Source organism: Toxorhynchites rutilus, chromosome 3 (assembly GCF_029784135.1).
Source record: "Toxorhynchites rutilus septentrionalis strain SRP chromosome 3, ASM2978413v1, whole genome shotgun sequence".
Classification (NCBI taxonomy): Eukaryota; Metazoa; Arthropoda; class Insecta; order Diptera; family Culicidae; genus Toxorhynchites; species Toxorhynchites rutilus.
Genome location: NC_073746.1, coordinates 328,272,364 through 328,297,721, shown reverse-complemented (window position 1 = coordinate 328,297,721; position 25,358 = coordinate 328,272,364). Strand labels below are relative to the sequence as shown.

The following is a 25,358-nucleotide window of genomic DNA, read 5'->3' as shown; positions in this document are numbered from 1 at the left end:
ATGACAAAGAATTTAATTGGAAAATGCTCGACATCCGGGAACCATGCCGTTAGCAACCGCAGAGTTTTAATTAAAATATCAATTAAGCGATGCCGTTATTGCCTCTTTTCTCCGCAACGCTGCGGTCGATCCATGCTGTTTGTTGGCTCTGGTTTTTCTTTTTGTTGATCCTTTTTTTCTCTCACTTTCATGTGCTCTTTATCGATACCGACAGCTGGCAGACGCCGGAAATGAGCTTAAATGAGTTCTACACAGTTCAAAAGAAGTCCAGTTAAAAAGCGTTTTCCGGGAGTTTTGCTCAAGAAATAATGGACTTTAATATGGGCCCAAACATTTGAAACATTAAAGCACCGCGTATCCTAATGACCGAAACTTATCCTAAAACATTCTTCCAGACAAGCCGGGGTTTTCCTCCCCCGTTAATCCGGAAATTGTCTAGCCATAACCACCAATTTTAGTACTTTACCAAAATATATCCTACCACTCCGAAACGTCCCAAGTTGACCATATTCAAATTTCCAAATATGACTCCACAGCACACAAACCAAGAGAAAAGAACGTGGCCTTCAATTACCGGTAGTGCGCCCTCCCCCGGCCAGCAGCCGTCGGAACACGAATATGCGTTTCGTGCGGATGATAAACGGCCATCCCCGAGCCTCCACTCTTCAGACACAGGACTCGCACAGTTCCGGTCGGCTTCCCCCACAGCCTCTGGAGAGTGATATCTAATAATGTGGAACATGTTTTTGATGTTTTCCGGTTTGGTCGGGCGTCTCTCCCCTCTTTCCTTTCTATTCAGCACCGCCAATGCAACGCAACGCCACAGCCGACACAGGACACGGAGTCACACACATAGCCCTTTTTTGTTTATTGTCCGATCTAAAAGGCGAGACTAATTTTAGAAAACACGTTTTATGGATTTTCGGCGGTACTTCCGATGTTGTGTTGATGTTGTTGTTGTGACACACGATGCCCACGACGAAAAAGGGGTAATTCGGAGTGCCCTTAGGCGATAGTGGCAATTTTCCATAGCCGGGATTTCGGATAAGAAGAGAAGGGCGACTTAATGGAAATTTAAGAACGACGGGTTCGTTGTCATGAACTGTGGAGTTCGGCTGGTATTGAATCTTTGGACCGGGGGTGTAACTTTAAAGTTTTTTATAATACAGGGAAACTTCGATATAACGTCACTCGATATAACGTACACATTTCCAAAGTGTAAAGGACATTTTTGTTCAATTTTTTTTTCTGATAAAACAATGAATTATCTGTATTGTGATGCTAAAACAAGTTTTGTACCTTCAATCAATCTCGAAATACAGCTGGTTTTGTGATTCCGGATTCTAAATGAATCAGGCTTTAATCAACAGTACGAAGGGAAACATCATGAGACAGGCTGGCTTCGTCTTCTGATTGAAGTTATTCATTAAATTTACTAAAACAGCAACAGAATAATGTATTATAGACTACGTTTGTGAGTACTTTATTATGCTTCGATATAACGTACAATTCGATACAACGTACAATTTTGAAAGTGAAATGTACGTTATATCGAAGTTTACCTGTATGTATCTTTTTTCATGATGCTACATTGCATTATTAGTAGATCGCTACAAAAGCCTGCATAGAAGTCAGGTTTAGCCTTTTTTGAGCTCGAAACTTTAAAAAATCTATGATTTTGGAATAAAAATTTCACAATATTTTCACATCATACAGGAATGCATTTTCGCTCCCTATGTTCATTACACAATTTCAGTGTGTCATTGTTCTCGACGAATAAAACATGCAAAATATAACAATATAATTTATTTTGCATGAAATTGTGTCTACAGTGGTAGACATTCGTTTAGCCGCACCCTATTTTTCCTCAATATTTTTAAAACTAAGTCAATTCTTTGTACAGTTTTGTTCATAAAAGACTATTATTGTTTATTTTCTTCGAATTCATTAAAAAAAGTATAAATTATATATTTATATATTATATAAAACTTTTTGTTTCCTAAGTAATTTGAATATGTGGAATCAGGGTGGACATTCGTTTAGCCGCATCCTAAAATTTCAATAGAAGAAAATTTGTGCGGCAAATTTCGAGTCCAATCGGTAGCTAATATTTAGTATGTCCACCTCCATTTCGGATCACTTTGAAAACTCGATTTACTCCGGGCAAATCAGTTGCTTGGCGAAGAGAATCTGATAGGAGATCGTTCTTTGGACAGGTGATTTAAATGACTGTATACTGGCGAGTGCGAAGTTTGCGAATAACAGAATTCCGAACATCTTCATGGTGGAATCATGAACACGAAGTTGTTTTCACGTACCGAATGGTAGGCAATGCTTCTCGCAGATAAATATTCTTCTAAGCTACAGTCGTCAAAAGAATTGTTAGCAATTTAGATGGAAACTTTGCCCACCACTAACATTATCACTTTTATCGGAACCATAAAAATGTCAGTCATTATGGCATCCAGTAAATTACAGTGAATTATAATAAACTCAACACCTCAACGAGAACATTAGATACATTAGAAGCGCGACAAATATCAGCGGGCAAAGTATACAATCTTTATCGGATTTGAATTGACCAAACAAAACGATCATCAACAAACCCATTGAAAATTAATAGTTTTGACACTAGAAAACATGAAAGCTGCTCCTTCCACAATCTTTAGGAAAATCATTCGAAGAAAAGAATTGGGACCATTCAACTGTTTTTTGTTTATAATTGCAAATTATTCCAAAATTTTCCTCGCTTCGCGTTCAATTCACGCTTAGGTCGGTAGATTTGAAGGTTGAAAAAAAAAATCCCATTTGTATTGAACTTTGAATTGGATATCCAGCATGAAACCATGCTTTAAATTCTCTAAGATTTGTTTGATATGCGCTATTCCTAGTCCATAAATGGTTTTTTTATTCTTTATTATAGAGACTTTCAGCCGTAGGCTGGTCCATCTCTTTAGATAAATGGTGCCAATTGACGAAATTTTTAAGCATTCTCATTCTATTCGTGCCTTCAATACCGTACAAGTAATGTAGCGACGAGGACGAAACTGTTGTATATAACTGCGAGTCCGGCGTAAATAGTTCGTTTGAAATGCACATGCTCTACGGACACTGATAAGAAAAGCAATATTGCAACCTAAGCTCTGCTCGTTTGCTTTTTTGTTTGTTTTTTTTTTGCAAAAAAAAATCGAAGTTGACTAATGGCCAGGAAGGCTCTACTGTGTACTTGGTGGACTCGATTGAAATCATTTATTATGAACTAGCTGTACCCTGCCTCGCTTTGCTGTGGTACATTGTGGTTGCATGGTTTAGTGGAATTTTTCATTTTTTTATGTTGTATTATATCATAGTTTGAGCTCAATTGGTTCCGTACTTTTCGAGTTTTTAACGCGCACACAAACGAACAGAAAATGTTATATATATATATATATATATATATATATATATATATATATATATATATATATATATATATATATATATATATATATATATATATAGATAGATGAGGGAAATCGATGAATTTTAAATCACTTCGAAACATAATTTCAGTTTATGATTTTGTCAAACATGTGGAAAAAAGATGTTTCCTTCACATAGAACACAAATTCATTACTGAATAGTCGATTTTCATTAGAAGCTCAATTTCAGAAACGCACTCTGGTCGTATATAATACCTTTATTCTTCCAATTTTCCATTTTTTTATGCCGTAACAACACTCTTTGAAGTGGGTCGTATGTTGTGTCCAACTTTGAGCTCAATTGGTTCCGTACTTTTCGAATTTTTGACGCGTTCACAAACGAACAGAACATTTATATATATATATATATATATATATATATATATATATATATATATATATTACATTTTTCATTCAATATGTAAATATATCAATAAATGTTTTCATGAAAACTCAAATATATATTTTTTATTGATGTAGGACTACGACTAACCGGAAGACATAGGAGGTAAAACGAAAATCTAAGCATCGAATAAGTAGCAAAAGAGAAAGATTTCGAACGCTTATAACTCGGGCATTTCTTAATAGATCGCAAAGATGTTTGCGATGTTAGGAAATATTTCTACGCATCTATCACATTTTATTTTTCTTGAGATAAACAATTGAATAATTGTGAAATGTCAAGCATTATTCAAACGCGCTATGTGCTTCGTTTTGATTATTTTTTTTTATTCAATTCGTTTATTTTTACAGGCTCAGTTACATAAGTTTAAAGGAGCCGAATTCTTAATTATATTTTTATTACTATACATAAACATTTTTTTAAATCTATGGTAAGTAAGGTAGAAAACCGATTACTCGAGGTCTACTTGAGTTTAGAATGGTGACATATTTCTTCAGGAAAAGGATGGTATATAAGGAAATTGTTACAATAATGATAATCTCACACACTCAATTCTCAAATCTATTCGTATATCTATTGTATATTTACATTTCAACTTATTCTACTGTTTGTAGCAAGGGGACCAATTGCTCGCAAAGGATATAAGGATATAAGGATAATCACACACGAACATCGATAGCTTTAAGGAAAATATAAGATTTGGGACATGTAATCAAGGTCTAACTGAGCCAACACATCTCTCACCGGCACATTGGGCTGTCTTCCTCTAGCCCTAAGGAAGTTTTCTAAATTCGATCTGGCGACAAGATACAACTCGCACGACCAAACAACGTGCTCGATGTCGTGGTAACCTTGGCCACAAACACAAAAATTGTTGTCGGCAAGATTAATACGAAAGAGTAGCGCGTCTAACGAACAGTGGTTGGACATGAGTCGGGAGAAGGTGTGGATAAAGTCCCGACTCAAGTCCACTCGTTTTGATTGATACAATTTATGCTCCTCAAATTGTTCCGACTAAAAGAAGCAACTAGAGCAACAGCAAAATATAGTTTAAATTGATCAATACCACTGCGAAAACAATCGTAGCACCACACATATCGTTCTTCCAAAGTAAATGAGAAGAAAAGAGAAGGGAAAAATTATGTCGTAAGCCACACCTCAGGTATTTCTCCTTCGAATGATTCGGAAGCAATCATTCTCGTTAAAACTTTGCAGCAGTGTGGTTGTATCGTATCGTATCGCATCGCATCGTATACTCTATCCAAGAGAAACAAACAAACGAAGACATTCATTGCATATTCGTGTCACTGCTTTTTGTTTCCTTTTTATATTCAATGCTATAGAAAAGCATTCGAGGAAAAGTTTCGAGAAAAAGCGTTTTAATCACTCTTATACTATGATGCGTTGCAATGAATGTAGCAAATTATTACTTTATATAAGTTAGTTTAAGTTTTCGGGGAAATTAACATTTGTGCTACTCGAAAATGAAAAAAATAAAATATTCAAATTTTCTTCATAGTTATGTTGGTAGTATGTTGGATATGTAATTTTTCTAAAAGATACTAGAAAAACAACATAGACATGATATAAGTTATTTGAATTGACGTCTCTCCGGTTATGTCCCCGACATTACTTTTACGTCTTTTTTATTAGTTACTTTTTTTTTAACACTAAACCTACCGATGTTTCATGTATACCTATCCCTACCACAGCGGGTCAAGTGACCCTTTATGAATAGTTAGTGAAAAATTACTCGATTTATATAGTTTTTTTGAGAAACGTGGCATACCATATTTCTCCTTTATATTTCGACATTTTTATGATAACAATTATTAGCAAAATAATGAAATTACAATTCTTGAAACGAAAAGTAGCACTGTAGCTTGGAATGGTTACTGTTAACTAGCTTGGATAGTTTTTTTTAATTAATTCTAATCATTCATTATTTATTCAAGAATATAACAAAATGTATAAAGCAATACCAAAAATGTGTAATGGTTTTGTATCGCGATCACACATACACATATTTTTGACATCATATGAATGTTTGCACGGGTCAAATGACCCGTTGCTGTAGTTAGGGCAGATCACATAGATATCTCAGTAAAACAAAATAACAAGAGAGGAGTAAACACTGAACAAGTTTTGTTTTCAACCTTTTATTTGCGATGAATTGTTTATCAAAATAAATTCTTTGTTAAAAAAGGAGTGGATTATATCTATGATGTAACCGCAAAGTTGACGCGGGACTGACGTGACCGTCCTTTTAAGTTTGATATGATGCCGAGGAATATATGAACGGAAGAATTGTCAACCGATCATTGTATTTTACATTTCCCTCTGAAATAATTGCATCTCTCTTCAGGCACTCAGTTTCGATTTTGACATGCACGTCCAACGTTGAATCCATCGACATTATCGCAGCAAATGGTTATCAGCATTGTGCCTTATCATCAAACGGAATGCGTAGAAATTCAATGCGCAGGCACATTTCGAATGCAGTCTTGAATAACCGAGCCAAAGCGTTGTGTTCATACCCGCTTTTGTAGACCGTGTTAGAACAACACATTTCGGTGGGAACAAAAATACCCCCAAATTGCATTTTGGAGCATTGGAGCAAATGAAATCAAATTAGGCATATTGAGGTTTAAGGGTGCAATAAATGTTTCTATGATGGTTATACTTTCCACTCCCTCTCTAAGGGGGGGCTGCCATACAAATGAAACACAAATTTCTGCATAACTCGAAAACTATTCAAGCAAATGGAGCCAAATTTGGCATGTGAAGATTTTAGGGGACACGGGTAACGGGTAACGGAGAAACATGTTATTCGCAAGTGGTTGAAAAATCTTGAACGAGTATTGTGTCTGAAAATAATCTGATATTATAATGATGAGTTTTGTTAGAAATACTAGGAATTTTATAGCAAAAGGTACATTCAACGTGAAGAAAACGTGAATGTTTGAAGGTATTGATCACAAAAAAATTATAGGAGGTTGTGTCCAAGATACGACCGCATTGTTGACGTAGAACTACGCTGTTATTTTTTATAAGTCGCTTGTTTATACCTTCGGATATTATTTTATAGTGCTGTGAAATTTTAGAAACAACTGCTTAGTAGAATAATCTCTGAAATGGTTTTTTCATTGTAGAATTAGTTGACAATAATTGATTGATGATTCATTCTTGTCCTCGCAAAACAATACACTGTCGCAATTTATTTCATGTCACTGCATTGAAAATTTACATTAACACTTCCCATTATTTTGCGCTATTCTCATAAGTAACGCTTCTGTCGATATTACTGGCCTCGAAAAAAGTTGCATTACTTTCTCATGCTCGAGAGAAGCGCAGCTGTCATCTTTAGTGGAGGAAGTTTTCCTACTGGCAAGCGAAACCTAATCACATACGAAATTCCAGAACGACATTTGCTTTCTTGGCGACTAAACAAGCGAAATAAACTCTTTTTGTTTATATTAACAACCTCGAAAACAGTAGCTACTTCGCTGTTGTTCGATGCGGTGTCACACTCACGAAGGCTCGGTTCAGTGCGAGCGCTTTTCACTGCACCAACATCGCGTGCATCATTAGATGACGCTTGCCTCGAAATTTTATTGCCCCTGGCAATGCGTTCGTTTTTTGCAGGGCTCGAGCCTGCCTTCCTCTTCTTCTTGCTTATCATACACTACGCGAAGCGTCCAATTTACGACGCGGAAAGAAAAACACACGATACTAATAACGCGAAAAACGAACAGAAAACCCAAACGACGATATCCAAGTTGGAGTACCACTGGTGGGGTTCAATCTTAGATCGAAGCGCAACGAAGCAAAGTGAACTGTATTGCTCAACAGTCCGATGCCGAATGAAAGTTTGCCTCACCGAGATCCACTGTTTATACTCTAGACAAGTATTCCCCTTCATTCTTCCACTTTTCCTTTGTCCACGGAGACTTTAAATCCTACGATTTCCCCTTCGTTGGTCGTCAATAAGTTGCTCGTTGTTAACAGCTCTGTTCGGGAAAGCACACAAATGGTCAGAACAAATGTGTGGGAAAATGGAAACGCTCAAAGTTTTCAAGAATTGTAACCATTTGCAAACTGGGGGATTCTAATCTATAACATATAAAAAAAATCTTAGGGAATTTCTGATTCGTTTAGTATGTAAATCGTCAAAATCCGTTCGCGGCAAAAATAGTTATTAACGTTAACTTTATTTCATAAAAACGTGACCTGTTTTCTGATTTGGCACCCTTAATGAAAGACGTAGTTCTACGTCAAAAACAAATTTTGGGCGGGACGAAGTTTGCCGGGTCAGCTAGTGGAATATAAATGCAGCCGATTTTTGTAATTTTCCTTATAAAAATCGAAATGCGTCAAAATGACGCGTAAACCTAGTGTTAAATATAAAAGCTCATTCGCCTCTAGTATTTGCGAAGCGGATTCCTCCAGGCACATTGATTTCGAAGTCCGTGTTAGGGAAACACACATAACAAAATACCCCCAACTTGCATGTATTTGCAAAGCAGTACATTGATTTTGAAGTCTGTGTTGGGGAAACCGTAAATCGGGCCTATAAAAAAGTGACAGTAAGAGCGTGTAGATAACGCTTGACATTTCACAGTTATTCAATTGTTAATTTTCATGAAAAATTCAAATTTATTCATTGTGATAGATGCGTAGCAATATTTCCTATCAATTAATGCGAACATCTATCCAATCTATTAGGAAATTTTCGAGTTATAAGCATTCGAAATTTTTCATTTTTTCCTGCATGTTCTGTGTTTAGGTTTTCATACCACCCCTATATACTTCGGTTAGACGCAGTCCCATGTCAAAAAACTACTTATTTGCTCCAAAAGCGACTTCAATACTCAGCTGAGAGGTGCTTTACTGATTCGGTGCACCATAGAGTGTAAATCAATCTCTGTATGTTGTTTCCGGCAAGTCCGAAAAAAAGGTTTTATGGCATTCAACTGCAAAGTGATTTTACAACACGACAATACTCGTTCAGATATTGTAAATGATTTTTTTTTATGGAACGCTTCAATGGGAAAGTTCTACAGTACGTTTAGTATTCACCAGATATTGCCCTTACCACATGGTACATACATGAACCTGCCAGAAAAATTGTTGTACGTAACCTCAAGAATTGTATAGAATAAAAAGTTTGAATTGATTGTTCAATTCGATTTGAATGAGGTGTCTCCGCGCAGAGAGGTATCTGAGCCGAGTTCCAGAGTGATGAGATGAGAGTAGAGTGGCTAACCGATGATCATGTAGAGAGATGAGATCGAATATAATCCAGTCGCTTGATGTATACTGATCGATGAGTTTATTACGACTCTGAACTGCTTACTGCTCTGAACATTCCGTGCCCTATTTATACTATTGGCCCATACTGCCGTTCTACGCATAGTTGTCCCATGTTACTTTTTGACAATTTTCACTTTTCTTCACAATAAGATGTTTTATACCTAATCTTCCGGAAAAACACAAAAAAAAGTTATAGTTTGTTCCAAGCTTTTAAAAAAACATCAAGTCCCATGATGATATTCTATTCATAACTGTCCCACCATGTATTTTCTGTAGATCCATATGAAATAAATTGGTTGAAGTACAACAATTCTATGTCACGCTTTTAGCAGGGCTAATGCACTCATTTCTGGTTTGAAAGAACGAACTTATTCTCAAACAAATAAAAAAAAAGTTTAACAGAACACGTGTACACTTGTTAGCGAATGTCTAATAACAAAGAGATTTATATTCTGCAAAACATTGCAGATCACTCCCGTGATTTTATGCATTATCTTTGGGAGAAACACGAGAAAACTTATTGTTTGTTCCCAGTGTTTCAATAAACAACATCAAGTTCAATTGTCCCATGTTGATATTCTAGGCATAACTGTCCCAACATGAATTTTTAAGCCCGTAACCAACATTGATTGATTCAAATGAGAGGATATTTTCACATTTCATTAAAGAATAGTTTTCTGCTTATGAAAAACCCAGTGTATTGCTAAACCGAAATGCTCAAAGCTTTCGATGGACAAATGCGTTTTTCTCAGTTGCTGATTTCGGAACATGGGACAACTGTGCGTAGAACGGCAGCATAATAATTTGAATAGCGTTTGTTTGGATTGCGTCTGGAATATTCGCTATAATACAATTGCGCATTGTATAGCGGGTTCGTTTCCATCCGTTCCTAGCTTGTGACAGTTCTCTTGTTATTGTTATGATTGTCTATATATTGTTTTATTGTGCTGTTGTGTTGTGTTTTGGGAGTGGTAAGTACTGTGTGTTCTGTATTGTGATTGATATAATGTTTAATGCTTTTGTAGGTAATTGTAGCTAGATGAAAAAGATAAGTGAATAAAATTCGCATGTATATCTACTCTAATTGTTTTCGTTTTACAGAAGCGGATACCGGATGCTGTGTTTTTATAGTGTTCTTAGTGTATTTTTTTGTGTTATGTTGTTATGCTGCGTGCAATAAATTGTCTACTGAAAAAAAGTGTTTTCCTTCCGATATCCGCGTCTAGGCCGTAACATGAGGTAGTCCTTAAGACTCCTTTCAGTTGCGTATCAAAATTATTAGAAGAAAGCCTAAGGTTTTGTCAAAATCAATTCTACAATTAATTTTTTTAAAGTATTGTTATAAGTGAAGATTCTATATAATATATATATAATTACTTTTAGAATTTTATTAATCTTCCAACGAATAAAGAATAAAGGTTTAGAAAATTGGAAAACTTTCTGTTTGCTCACCCAACAACAACAGTCATTTTTACGAAAGAAGAACATCATCAACAAGAACTTAGATCTCAATACATTAATAAAGTTGGAAGTTGTACCGATCCACAAGTATAAAAAAAAAGAAAAAGTAGAAGGGTTATGATAAATAAGATACACAATTGAAAAAAGTAAGATTTAAAACAGAAGGTAGCGTGCGAAAAAATGACAGCTCTGGAAATAATATGAAATGGGACAATCAAGGTTTATGATCAATCCAATGGACTCAAAAGATTACTATACGTGTTTTATTTCTCTCCGGCAAACTTCATCCCGCCCACAATTACTATTTTTGATTCAAATTATTTCGAACACTCACGTTCCCCGAAAATTATTTTTCTGTACGCGATTTATATTCGTGGTACATCATTTCTTTTTTGACATATAAACCTGACGCAGACTAAGACACATCAATCCTGATATTAACTGTTCAAATTCGTTGTTCCGTTCTCGAGTTAAATCGTGAGGAACGGACACCAAATCATTTTTATTTACATAGATTCGCTGCCTTTAATTCCTCTCCTTGTAGAACAATATTTCCCCTACAAAAACAATAAAGCTAGTGGAGAATCCCGCCACCAGCGTCCACCAAACAGAGGACAGATCCTGGACTCTAATAATTTTGTAGCTTGAAGCGTGCCGTTTCCCTTCGGCCGGCCTCGGCATCCCGTGGACCCTAGGGGAGTAGCGTTGATAGAGGGCTGCTTCGCCGAAGAAAGCCTGTGTAATACGTTGAATACGATCGAAAATCAGTGGACCACCACGAACGGTAGCTAGTGTTGGGTATGAGTGGCCCGACTCTTTGGACCACCGATAGAATTCGCCCACAGGGTGATGGTTTTCAATAACCCTCATGTCGAATTCATTGTTGTACGCAGAACACATAGATTTTTCGAACGCAGCCAGATAAAAACTTTCGTGCAGAAATTTTTTGGCTGCATTATTTTGGACACATTCGCCATAGCGGAGAAAGTTTTCTTTCTCGATCAACTCACTTATAGACCAGCAACATGATTCGTTCAGCTGCTCTACCGTATCCAGCTCGGGATAATACCTTGGACTGAGAAGAAATGAAATAAACAACGATTGATAAGCGGAAAACAGAACCACATTCAACAGCAGATATAATCCGATGATTTGGCGCTCAACATTTCGCTGAAGCAATACGGGAGTGTCAAAGGAAGCATAGGCAACCATTCTTCCAAAATGAATTACGATATCCTGGGGCATTCGATGACCGCAGAGATGGGTTTGAACGGTTGATACCACGAGTGCCGCAACCAGGATGCCGATCCAAATGTATCAATCGAAAGCATTGGTCAGAATGAAAACGGCTGGCTTTTGTTTGCTTCGTGGCACTAGAATGTGGTATGCATAGTCGTGGTACATGTACAGAACGATATCCATCTCGTTGATAAACTCAATGAATTCTTCGAAAACTATGGCAACGTCAGACAAATTGATTGTGGCGTTCGTACGAGCGAGGACCAAATCTTTCAGCCTCAAATCGATGGACTGTATACCGATCCAGGAGATCCAAGAGCCGTGGAAATCTTGGACGGCTTCTTGCAGTGGGTTCACTTGTAGTTGTGGGTACTTGTTCAGTGCTCCGAGGAATCGATCGTAGTGGTAGATACGATTGGTTTGAGCGTCGTATATCACATAAATCGTGTTGAGTGATTCATTTCCAACGTAAAACGATCTCAAGCGATCGAATCCATCTGCGGATGTGACGATTATATTGCGAATCCAGGAATGTGGGATGTTTTGGAGCTAAAACAGAATAGCATCTATGACAACAAAAGCAAGATCGGTTTTCGACGGTCTTGTCTTACGTCAGTTTCGGTATCTTCAATGAACATTAACGCACACGAAAATGAAGACTTTATGTGGAAATCTGTCTTTGTGGAGATTTCCACTGAAAACAATGCACTTGAAAGCACATTCATCATTATATGCACCAATTGCGGAGTGGTGACATTATTACGGTAAACGAGAACGTTAGATTGTTCCGGGCAAACCAGTTTTTTGATAGAGAGAATTTTATCGGGAATCGTACCAATTTGGTCAGCGAATTGGAATGGTTGTATACTGGCAAACGCGGAGGTTGTCAGAAACAGAACTCCGGGAAGTTTCATGGTGAAAATCACAATACAGAACTGATTGTCGGACAAAATTATGACCGAACGATGAGCGAATGTTTGACTAACCCTTGTGTCTAACCTTTGACCCTTGACTAACAGAACGGTCATCACGAAATGATTGCTAATTTAAATGAAATCATCGTCCAGAACATGCAATGAATGGTGAAATCGATTTTAATGACTTCATTTTTTTTAAATTACTTTCGATGATTATTTTCAATTTGACTAAGTTCAATAGAAACGAGTTTATTTTAGCATTTTTTGATAGGTCGCTATGCACCTATTACACCTATACAGCCATTCCATGCCAAACCTCGCCTTACAAGAAAAAATATATATAGCGACCTTCGTCCAGTAACCATGTAAACTATATAAAAACAAATACAATCAATAATGAAGGATACTAAATACAATTGTTTCGCAAGTTTAATATTTTTTCAAAGAAGACTAGTTCATTCGTTTCAATTTGATACGTCGATCATCTGAATCGGTCTAGTGGTCCGAAAGTAGTCCACCCTAATAATAAGAAATAAAAAATACTAGTAAAATAATCTTCCGATCAGGAACAAGACTACCAATTTTTGTAAAAATCTGAGATCCGTATAAGTATCTGCATATTGCAATAGTATGAAGAAGATTTCTAACCCAGTTTCGCTCTAGACAGCGAGCTGACAACATTGTACGGTAAGACTGAGAGTTCATTCAAAAAATTCAAATTGGTATATTGTTACTTTGCTTCTGTGCAAAGACATAAAATACAATTTCTGCAGGGTGCAGATAACATGGACATGGAAACGAACGTTTTCGTGTTGATAAATTATTTTTTTTAGTTTCTTATTGACCGAACAAATACACTGTATTTTCTTTCGATTTCGATGGACTTCCTTCATCGCTATATGCAGTTCTCGCTTGTTGGTTCGAAATCGCCACTCTTAATCTCTTTGAAAATCAATATTTCCCCAACAAAGACAACGAAGCTAATGGTCAAACCCACCGGCAGCACCCACCAAACCAGGACCAGATCCTGCATTTGGATGGTTCTACCATTAAAACTCGGCTGTTTCTTCTCTCTTGGCCTCAGCACATCGTGAATCTCGGTTGAGTAGCGCCGATAGAGTGCCCCCTCACCAAAGAACACCTGAATAACACCTCGGATACGATCCAGCACCAGTGGGCCACCATGCACGTAAGCTAGCATCGGGAATGAGTAGACTGTGACCTTGGACCACCGGTAGAACTCCTTCAGAGCGTGATAGTTGTCAATCATCTCCACCTCAAATGTATTGCCGAACACAAAACACATAGATTTTTCGAACGCCGCCAAATAGTTCTGCTCATGATTAATCGTTTCTACAGCATTAGCCTGAGCGCATTCCCCATAGTGACGGAAGTTCTCTTCCTCAATCAACATATCTATAGACCAGCAACATGATTCATTCAACTGTTCCACCGTATCGATCTCAGGATAATTTCTAGGGCTAAGAATGAATGATATTACCAACGATTGATATGCGGACAACAAAACCACATTCAACAGCAGGAACAAACCCACAATTTCACGTTCAAGATCTCGGCAGAACAATATGGGGGATCCGAAGAAAACATGATTAAACATACAGCGAAAGTGATCGACGATATCATGAGGAATTCGATGATTCCAGAGGTAAGTTCTAGCAACTGAAACCACAAGAGCCGTGGCCACGATACTGATCCAAACGTAACCATCGAACGGATCGGTCAGGACGAAAACGATCGATTTTCGCTGGCTCCTTGGTACCAAAATGTGGAACGCATAATTGTGGTACATGTACAAACAGTCATTCATCTCCACCATCAGCTCAATGAATGCTTCGAAGACGACAATACTGTTTGTCAGGTCTTCAGGTTCATCAGTGGCATTCGTACGAGCAATTATCAAATCTTTCAGCACCACATCGATGAATTGTACTGCACTCCAAAAAAGTCCATAGCCTTGAAGATCTTGCACAGACTCTATCAGCGGGTCGTCGCTTAACTGGGGGTACTCGGCGAGATTTCCGGAAAATTGATTGAAATGATAAATGGTATTCTGGCGAGCGTCGTATATCACGTAAATTGTGTTGGTTGATTGAGATCCAATGTAGAATGTCTTCAAGCGATCGAACGCAGTTTCGGATGTGACGAGGATGGTGCGAGCCCAGGAAAAAGGAATGCGTTGGACCTAAATTAAAACAGGTGCGTGTTATAAAAGCTACGATGGTCCACATAGTCAGTCATACCTTAGGTTCGGCATTTTCAACGAACATCAACGCACACGAAAACGAGGGCTCCATTCTGAGATCTACATGGGTTAATATTTCCACCGAGAACAGTGCCCTCGAAAGCACATGAACCATAATATCTTCCAGCTGCGGAGAGGTGGCGTTATCCTGATAAAAATAAACGTTGGATTTTTCCGGACAAATCAGTTGCTTGATGGAGAGAATCTGATCAACAATCATAGTTTGGCTAACGGATTCGATGGATTGTATGCTGACGAATGTGACGCTTATCAAGAACAGAATTCCGAACAGATTCATGGTGGAAGCACAAATGCGCTGTTATTCTTAAAATAACGTTTGAGCGAATGGTAAGCTACCGTTTGTTCTAGAAATGTCTGACAATTATTGCAATTTACTCATATCAGATTTATCAAAAATAAACAATTCAAATAAAATGACGGTGAATTACGGTCATTCCAACACCAACGCTGCAATCAAAACGTAACTTTTTCAGTCCCATTCTTTGCATTGAGCTTTCAACGGCTTGGAAACGGCCAGTAGCGCAACGCATGTTTCGCTAATCATCGAAAATAAATGACTCTATTCTTTCTGTCCACTTTAACCAGTTCGGTATTTTCAACAAAAATATTTTTTCTTCACTATATCACATGACTATTATAGTCAAACTTTGATAAAGATTGCTTTTTGTTGTTGCTGTGGTCATATGTACATAAAGAACGTTGAATATTTTTTATGCCAAACGACGAATCTATCATATTAGCATTTCCCCGGGTAGAAATTTGACAAGGTGAGTATATTTCAAAGATAGGTACATTAGGGTGGCAGCGAGAATGGCTATGTCAAATTTCAAAAACCGACCATGTACATTTTGTTTATTAGTCCAAAAAAATACTTGTGGAAAGTTTCAGCTCAATCGGACATGTTTAAGGGGTGCCTCAAAGCGCTCAAAGTTTTGATTTTTCGATTCTCGAAAATCTAAGGAATTTTGAAAAATCGAAATTTTTTTTCGATGCCAAATTACTTAGAAATGCATGAAACGTCGAGATCTGGTGTTGACTCGAAAAAAAAAATTTGGCCAAAAATCGACCTTCTGGGACTTAACCTGAGTGGCCAAAAATCAAAACTTTGAGTGCTTTGAGGCAGCCCTAAATCTTGTCCGATTGAGCTGAAACTTTGCACAGGTCATTTTTTTGAGCCAATACACAAACATGATCGATTCGCTGATGAAAGTTTTTCCATACATCCATTGCCACCCTAATGAACATACAGTGGGGGTAATATGGACAAGTTTGTAATATATGAAGCGTAGAGGTTTATCGATCGCTATAGGAATAATTTTATTCAACCAAGGTCTGAACTAATCACGAATGTCCGTTAAATGATGAAAAAATCTAATTAATCCACCTTGAAGTGATATCGTGCTTTTCGGCAGTATAAACGAACAGATCCTCAACTATTTTGCTTTTGGTTCCAGTCAGCTTCTAAACAGTCCACATTTAGCGATTTGATTTCCATTTATAGACGCAGGGCATTCCTTAGAAATAGATTAAACAGACTTTTCACAGTCCATCTCACTCCCACTGGCAACTGTCCATTTCACCTCTCCAGTACAATTATTTCAATAATTTAAATTTTCCACTCAAGAATGAATTTACTTTTCCGTACATACCTAATATCGAATCTCTGTTAACTCACAAATAGAAATATAGCCATCAGCGAAATGAATTTTGATATTTAACCGCTCAAAATGCCTAATATCGAAGTAGCTAAAATTACATCCACACGAGGAATCATGTATGATTTTCGGTTTTTGTTTCCCTTTTCCACTTTTGATCAATATTCATTGCCATAGGGTGGCTTAAATATTATAGAATAACATGTAGAAGGTGTTCTCATTAACAAATTTGACATTCAAAATCTAACAAATCATCATCGATTTTCAAAAACCGACCATGTAATTTCAGCTCAATCGGACATGATTTAGGGGTGCCTCAAAGCACTCAAAATTTAAATTTTTGGCCACTCAGGCTAGGTCCCAAAAGGCTCCGAGATCTCGACGTTTCAATACATTAGGCATCCAAATATTTTTTTAAAAACCCCAATTTGTACTTCTCCCTGGAAGATTTTCGAGGGTAAAAAAATCAAAACTTTGAGCGTTTTGAGGCACCCCTAAATCATGTCTAATTTAGCTGAAACCTTGCACAGGTAATTTTTTTGGGTTAATAAACAAAATGTACATGGTCGGTTTTTGAAATTTGACATGACCATTTTCGCTGCCACCCTAATGTTCAGTGTGGATCGCAGAGATGTTTGCATCAATCGATGGAAATTATATGTACGTTTCTATCCAAACTACTGAGCAAGTAAAAAATGTAGTGTATTATCTGAACGAAAATTTGATGTTCTGATAGGTCCAATCTGTGCCGACCAAAACAAGCAATTAACGTAGCACAATTAGAACACGAGGCACAATTTGAGAATACATGTGACAAACTGTGATGAATGTGACAAACTATTAGTTTCTATGCTGCTACTGTTCTGAACGGGCGTGCTAAGTAACATGCTTCTTTCTTTCTTTCTTTGTTTTTAAGAGGCTTTAAACTTTGCAGTTCATTCGCCTCTAAGTAACATGCTTCAAAATGCATGCATTCAGAGCTTGCACTGACGCACCGAAGCAAGGCAGAAGATAATTTTCATTTAGGATCCGCTTTCGCATCGGGCACCCAGGTATTAAGATCTTCGTATCAGTCTCGCTCAAGCAAGCAAGCAAACAACAGCATTTGTCAAGGCTAGAGCCGATATTCCGTTGCACGGTGAAGCGCGTCGATATGTTGACTTTCGGATAGAAAGCGATTCTTTTCGACACAAATATTAAACAATATATTTCCGACCATAAATGAACAATTTTTTAAGGTTCCGCCTAAAGATTACATTCAAGGTGCAATTGAATATGTTTGATGGTAAAATCTTCTGAAAATATTTCAGTTTTTTCAATTTTTGATTATGCGGTCTGTAAATTACAAACTTTCTACAAAAAGCCAATTTAAAGTACCATAACTTGGATAATGAGAAAAAAAGATTGGGCTATTTGGTTATATCTCAAGAACGGTTAGTCCTAAGACAAAACGTTATGTACAGGCAAACCCTTTTTGTGCAAAATTTTATTTTGGTGCTATTTTTTTCTGTGCACTATATGGAAAGAAGTATATATGGCAAAATTATCGTCCATTTTGTTTTTTTTTTCGATGTTTGATATACTCACTGTACATAGATATTGTGTCTGCTAATCATCAGGATTATGGTTTGTTTTGTTTGTTGTTTGCATAAGTAGGAGCTTATAAAATAAACTGACAAGACGTCCCGCGTTATAAAACGTCCTGCGAAACGTCCCACATTTGGCAAAAGAAGCAAAAATGTCCCACGATATCAATATATTTCAATATTACAATTTTATCATGTTGATTGTCTTAAATGGATGAACCTCACAAAACCTTTTATTTGGCAGACGTTTAAGAGCGCTTCCAATGCATCCGAAGTTTAACACGTTGAGCTGGTTTCATCGCATCGGCAGTGGACTTTTTGTTAAGAGAGTGTCAACTGGGAACGACAGCAACAAAATTGGAAAAATGATTTCTATAAAAGTCCTTTATTGATCCGCAGGGACCGACGTGTGTCAGACGAAAAGTTCATTTTTCGTCCCCTAGCTCGGTCGGAGCTCAACGTGTTAAATAAGCCGGAAGAACTAGTGTATGCTGGACAGGAAGAGGCAGAGTTGGCTGATGAAGTATCGTAATTGAAGTGCCGGGCGGCCTCACGGAAGTTGGCCGAAACATTAACCATGGCCGAAGGAAAGATGGATGTCGGCATGTTCTCTAAGCTTTTCATGGCTTTGGCGGTCAGCTGTCTCTCCGTTTCGGCTATGAAATTAGTGGAAGAAGTCTGCCGTATGAGGTTCCCCAGAAATTTTCTATCAGTCGCAGCTGGGGATTGTTTCGATCTCCCGGCTTAAGGAGCTGTAAGTAAAGGCTGTTATAAATACCGGATCGGCTATATCCAGTGGACACGAAGTGCCTGAGGATGTTCAACTCCTTCGTTGTGGGGTGGAGCTGGCATTATGAAAAAATCATCAAGTTGCCCGACTGTGCTGCTGCTGCGAATCAACAGCGCTGAATCATTTTTTAAGGCTTAATAAACGTAAGATTGGAGGAAAATTTGTTCCATTGAATTATCTTTTGTAGTTTTTTCCATCGCCATCCGAAATTAGCCATTTCCAGAGCGTGCGTTAACAATAAAATCGTTTAAAGATGGAATGGAATTTTCAAACCATTATTGCAATCTGACTTAATTGCAAGAACACATGTTAGAATTTTCACGAATAAATGAGACTCGCTAAGCTATGTCTTATGTTCACACAACGTATATGCATAACGTTTTTTTTTCGGTGTCCCACGGTAGACCTCTGACCATCTGGTCACTTTATTATTAAATGAATTGAAGGGTTGATTTTCTGATCAACGCACGTGAGTAGACCACATATTAAGGCGAAAAAATCAATTCTAATAAAAATTGCCGTCCACGTTCAAGATTTATTTCAAAGCATAAATTGTTCGCAATTGACATTGTGAATAGAGCATAGCATTATCCATTTCTCAAATCATTTCCATCCTTCATCAAATGCACTATGTTACGCATGACATGATTTCTAATAACACCAAGTTTTGACATGCAATTAAAACACACAGCAGGAAAACAAAAGGAAATCGAACGAGAACGATGAGGATTCGAGCTATTTTCTTGGGAGACCTTTTTTCATGCGATCCCTATCGAGCGCACAAAAAAAGCTTCATTCGAATTGTGTAACGAATACGATTTTTTAAAGCTGCCAACCGATTTTTGGGAATACAAAAGCATCACTTTTATAGGTTGATTTACACACAGTTTTATACATTTTGATTATTTTGATCTACAAAGTCATCTTCCGCGTAGCCTAAAAATTCTATCCTCCCAGAACATTTTTTTTATTCTCGTATTGTTTATGCTGGCCATAGAGTTGGAATTGAGAGAATTTCGTAGGGATCTTTTGATCGTTTATATATTTTTCACAAAACCTACGGTATTCGAATTCATCGTCCATTTATTCATCAAATGAGGAAAGCATATTAGCAGCGGATGAATTTTTGAAATTTTTTTTCTTAATTTTTATGTTATTTGATTCGATTCTAGATATATTTACTTTTGTTTCACCATATCAAAGCTGTTTCTACTTCGAATCTGACGAGTAAATATTATAGAACATCTTCTTATATTGACTTTTGATTCAATTGAATTGAATTGTGTTGGATTAAAGAGGCTTTAAACTCTGGGAGTTCATTCACCTCTAGCGTTGAATTCAAAATGTTTCTCTTGAGTAACATTACACTCAAAAACGTATCTCTATATCAATGACTTCGTGGCTACTCGGACAGACACATCATAACAAGTTATTTTTTAAATCTGACGAATATTTTGGGCCCATGAAATTATCTAGCACTATATGATAAGCATCGAAATATTTGGGCGTGGTGCGAATAAATCGGGATTTTCGAATATGCAACAATCACAACTTTGTGTCAGGAGAATTCTATTACGACTATTACGAACGGTTCTCATATCCAACCAGGAAAACATTGAGAGAGATCCCGGTATATTTTTTACGGTTGATTTTCATTCTGATAAAGTGGAAGGTACGAAAATCAGGAGAAATCAGGATCATTTCTATAAAATCAGGCAAAATTGAGTTTATGTCAAGATATCAAGGAACGTGTCAAAAAGTCTGGGGAATCCTGCAAAATCAGAAAGGTTGGCATCTCTGGCCGTAACTAAAATTGGTCATCTGATAATGAAAATTGTGACTTCATGTAGCTCCCGCCATATGTACAAAGTATAAAAAAAATCGAAAAGGGTTGCGTCAAAATCGGCCGTTTTTCAGCAAAGTCGCCATGGAATTACTCTATGTATTCCGTTCAACTCTACTCCAATATCAAACCCATTATAGTATTCGTTCGAGTGACAGTTTGTTGTCGAATTTTTCCCAGAAACAAATCTATCTCAATCGGAAACAATTTTAATAGACTTAAATTTCAGCATCCGGTATGGTGTTCATCCCTTCATCTACAACATCGAGTCTAACTCGTGGTGCACTTGCATATCCTAGGGCACTAGGACGCTCAGCAGAGTAGTGCAATCACTCGATGTGTGACCGAATTAAATCATAGGCAAAGGGTGTTCCGTCCGTGAAGACGGAACAAAGGGGTTAACTTTTATTTAGGTTTGTTTTAGTTAATTTGACATTTCTACTTTTGGTCGAATTTCCTACGATCAGTTTAAAATAAATCGATAGAAATGCGCAAAACTGTTCGGAATAGGGAATACAAAACTAGAACTCGAACGAAACAACAGTTTCGAACAAAAGGCAAATCCAAGGAAATGCGGGAATTCTTTTTTTGTTCTTGATGATTTTTTGAAACTACCAAAAACTATTATTATCTATTTATGTACAAGAAAAATAGACATATAAGGAACCACACAATTTTTCTGAAAAGTATACTAAAATAGGTTTCATTTATCAATTATTTGATTTGACCAAAGTTGTAATCTATTGTATTTAAGTATTTTTTTAACGCTAATGTGAGTTAAAAGAAAATACACAAAAAAATACACTCCAGAGTTTTTTTTTCCACATATACCATATACCACATATTACTACATTATCTATGTAAAAATGACTTAACAGATTTTTTATCAACAAAGGCATTCGTTTGAAATATAAGTTTTACTGCTACTTAATCAAAGCATGCTTCATCTGAAGCCACAGTCTTGCCCCATCCTTCAGACAGATGCACCGATTGCAAAAAACTGGTGAAAGTCTTGTTGTTTTGAACGATTCAGTTATCAACGTAATTGTTGAATTCTTCATGAGATCTGAACAGCTTTTTTAAAAAGAGTCGATGCCATGGACCAGAACGAATAAGAATCTGTGATGTATGGAGCATATGCCAGGAGATATAGAACCTGTCAGTTCAATTTATCTGGATAGTTCTTGACAGATCTATGGACATGTTGTACGGCGTTGTCATGCTGTTAAATTTTCTCGTCACGTCTGGTCGTTTTTCCTTCAACGCTCTTTTCAAACGTATTAATTATAACCTGTCCCATTAACCAGTGCACAATGGTCCAGGAGATGCATTTAAGTGGAAATTAGCATTTTGAGGTCGACAGTTATTCTCTAGACAAAAACTATCTTCGACAAAGTTGTTACATACGATAGGGCCCTCATTTTTATGTCATCAAAAAATAGGGTGACCAAAATTGACGATGAAATAAAAAAAACTAACTTTCTTATCTTTATAGATAGAGATAAATATAGTTCGACAATGTTGTAGTCCCAGTTATTTGAGACATCTTTGTAACAACAATGGTTTTTTTTTCTATCTCCTGAAATAACTGATATAGCGCTTTTTTTCTAAGTTGAAAACTATCTTCAACGAAGTTGTTACATATGATAGAGCGCTCATTTTTATGTTATCAAAAATAGGGTAACCAAAATTTTCGATGAAATAAAAAATCTAACTTTCTTATCTTCATAGATAGAGATAAACATAGTTCGACAATGTTGTAGCCCCAGTTGTTTTAAACAACTTTGTAGAACAAAGCTTTTTTCTATCTTTTAATATAATCGATTTAGCGCTTTTTTTTATAAGTTGCATTAGTGCATTAGGGTGACCATGAAAAAACGGGTTTTTTAGCTTTCACTTTTATATTTCAAATTCTACATCCAATCTGTCTTCGTATGACCTTTAGAGCTTATCAATTCCAACATTTTGCGATGAGAACTTATCAATATCTTAATCATACATAAAGTTACTGATGTTTTTTTTTCCAAAAACTCATGATTTCAATTTTAATTTACTCAAAAACAAAAAATTACATAATGTTGAAAATCACACATCATGTAGAATGAAATATGGTCTTTCAAATGCCACTATAAACTTTGTTTATGTTTGCCCCAGAAATAAAGACAAACAATCGAAGAGAGCGTATTTTTTGGAAAGAAACATCAATAACTTTGAGTAGAGTTGAGATATTGACAAGTTCTGCATCGCAAAATGTTTGTATTAGTAAGCTCTAAAAGTCGCTATGATCTGAAATCGATGCCTCCAGTTCATCTCTTTATGAAACATTATTTCTCCAACGAAAACAACAAAGCTAATGAACAACCCCACTACTAGCGTCCACCAATCAGAGGACAGATCATGAACCCCGATGTCTACGTAATTGAAAGGCTGTCGTTTTTTTTCGACCCGAGCCGGCAGTCCATGGATCCTAGAGGTGAAGCGCCGATAGAGAGCTGCTTCGCCGAAGAACGTCTGAACAAAGTGTTGAATACGAACAGTGACCAGCGGCCCACCCTGCACGTAGGCTAGCATTGGGTACGAGCGTGACAACCCCTTGGACCATCGGTACAATTCATTCAACGGATGCTGGTTTTCTATGAACTTCATGCTGAACTCAGTGTCGTACACAAAACACATAGATTTTTCAAATGCGGCTCGATGAAATTTGCCATACTGAACCATTCTAGCTTCATCAGTCTGGGCACATTCACCGTAGTGACGAAAGTTCTCGTTCTCAATCAGTTGATCCATAGACCAGCAACATGATTCATTAAGCTGCTCTACCGTATCCAACTCGGGATAGTATCTCGGGCTGAGAAGGGATGAAATAACAAGCGATTTAAATGCAGATAACAGGACCACATTCAGCAGCAGATACAATCCGATAATTGCGCGCTCGACATTCCGCTGAGACAATACGGGAGTGCCCATGAAAACATAGGCAAACATTCTTCCAAAATGAGTTACGATGTCGTGGGGCAATCGATGATTCCAGGGAAGGGTGTGGATGGTTGATATCCCGAGTGCCGTGACCACGACGATTATCCAAATGTACCGATCAAAAGCGTCGGACAGAACGAAAACGGCTGGCTTTTGCTTACTTCTGGGCACTAGAACATGATACGCATAGTTGTGGAATATGTACATGAAGATATCTGAGGCCTCGATAAAACTCAGGTGATCTTCGAAGATTATCATGATGTCGGAGAAATAACTAAATTCTTGAGTGGCATTTGTGTGACCGATAATCAAATCTTTCAGCTCCAAATCTACTGATTGCGCACCAATCCAGGCTATCTCGTTGTTGTGGAAATCCTGGACGGATTCCAGCAGCGGATCCACGCTCAGTTGTGAGTACTCGTTAAGCTTGTCGGCAAATCGATCGAAGTGATAAATGGTATTTTTGTGAGCATCGTATATCACGTAAACTGTGTTGGCTGATTCATTTCCAATGTAGAATGTTTTCAAGTGATCGAACCCCACTTCGGATGTGACGATTATGGTGCGAAGCAAGGATTGCGGGATGTTTCGTATCTGAAATAATACGAGTGTACTAAGATGGCGAGGGCACTTTTGGACGGTAGTATCTCACCTCTTTTTCTGTATTTTCAATGAACATCAATGCACAGGAAAACGAAGCCTCCGTTTCTAGATCGATATGTGTAGAGATTTCCACTGAGAACAGTGCATTCGATAACAGATTCATCATTATATCTATCAATGGCGGAGCGGTGACGTTATTTAGATAAAGAATAACGTTCGATTTCTCTGGGCAAATCAGTTGCTTGACGGAGAGAATCTGATCGGAAATCGTACTTTGGACAACGGATTGGAATGACTGTATGCTGGCGAGTGTCAAGTACAAAATACCAAACAGCTTCATGGTAAAACTGCATATACTGAGCTAACTCTCGAGCAACACTACGACCTATGGTAGGCGAATGTCAGTTCTTCACAATCAATGTTTGACTAAACTGCGGTCGTCAACGGAATGGTTGGCAATTTAAATGTAATCGTCGCTTACAACAAATGCAGCAAGACTCATTAAGAGGTGTGCCACAGAGAATGTTTTTTGTTTTATATTTTCTGACATTCCACAATGAGAACTTCAAACTCAACACACCGTCTGCTTTGGCTCCAATGAATACAAAATCGAGATCATGAGATTATCCTCATATTCGAAAAAAAACATTCTACCGTTAAAATACAGTCCATTACATTCTCGAATATACAGCCATATACGCTCCACTCATATCGAAGCGGTGGAAAATTATAAACCATTTCGGAATCCAGTGAATTATTTACGGCCAATTCGACACCACAACGGGAGGGCCATAATTCGATACATTAGTCTCCCCGACCAATCT

The 25,358-nt window shown here is 37.3% G+C and overlaps 1 protein-coding gene across 12 annotated transcripts in view; it reads right to left on the bottom strand.

Moving 5' to 3' along the window:
* Nucleotides 1-25,358, bottom strand: part of LOC129778321 (uncharacterized protein CG43867) — a 589,722-nt gene that overhangs the window by 348,606 nt on the left and 215,758 nt on the right. The window lies entirely within an intron of this gene.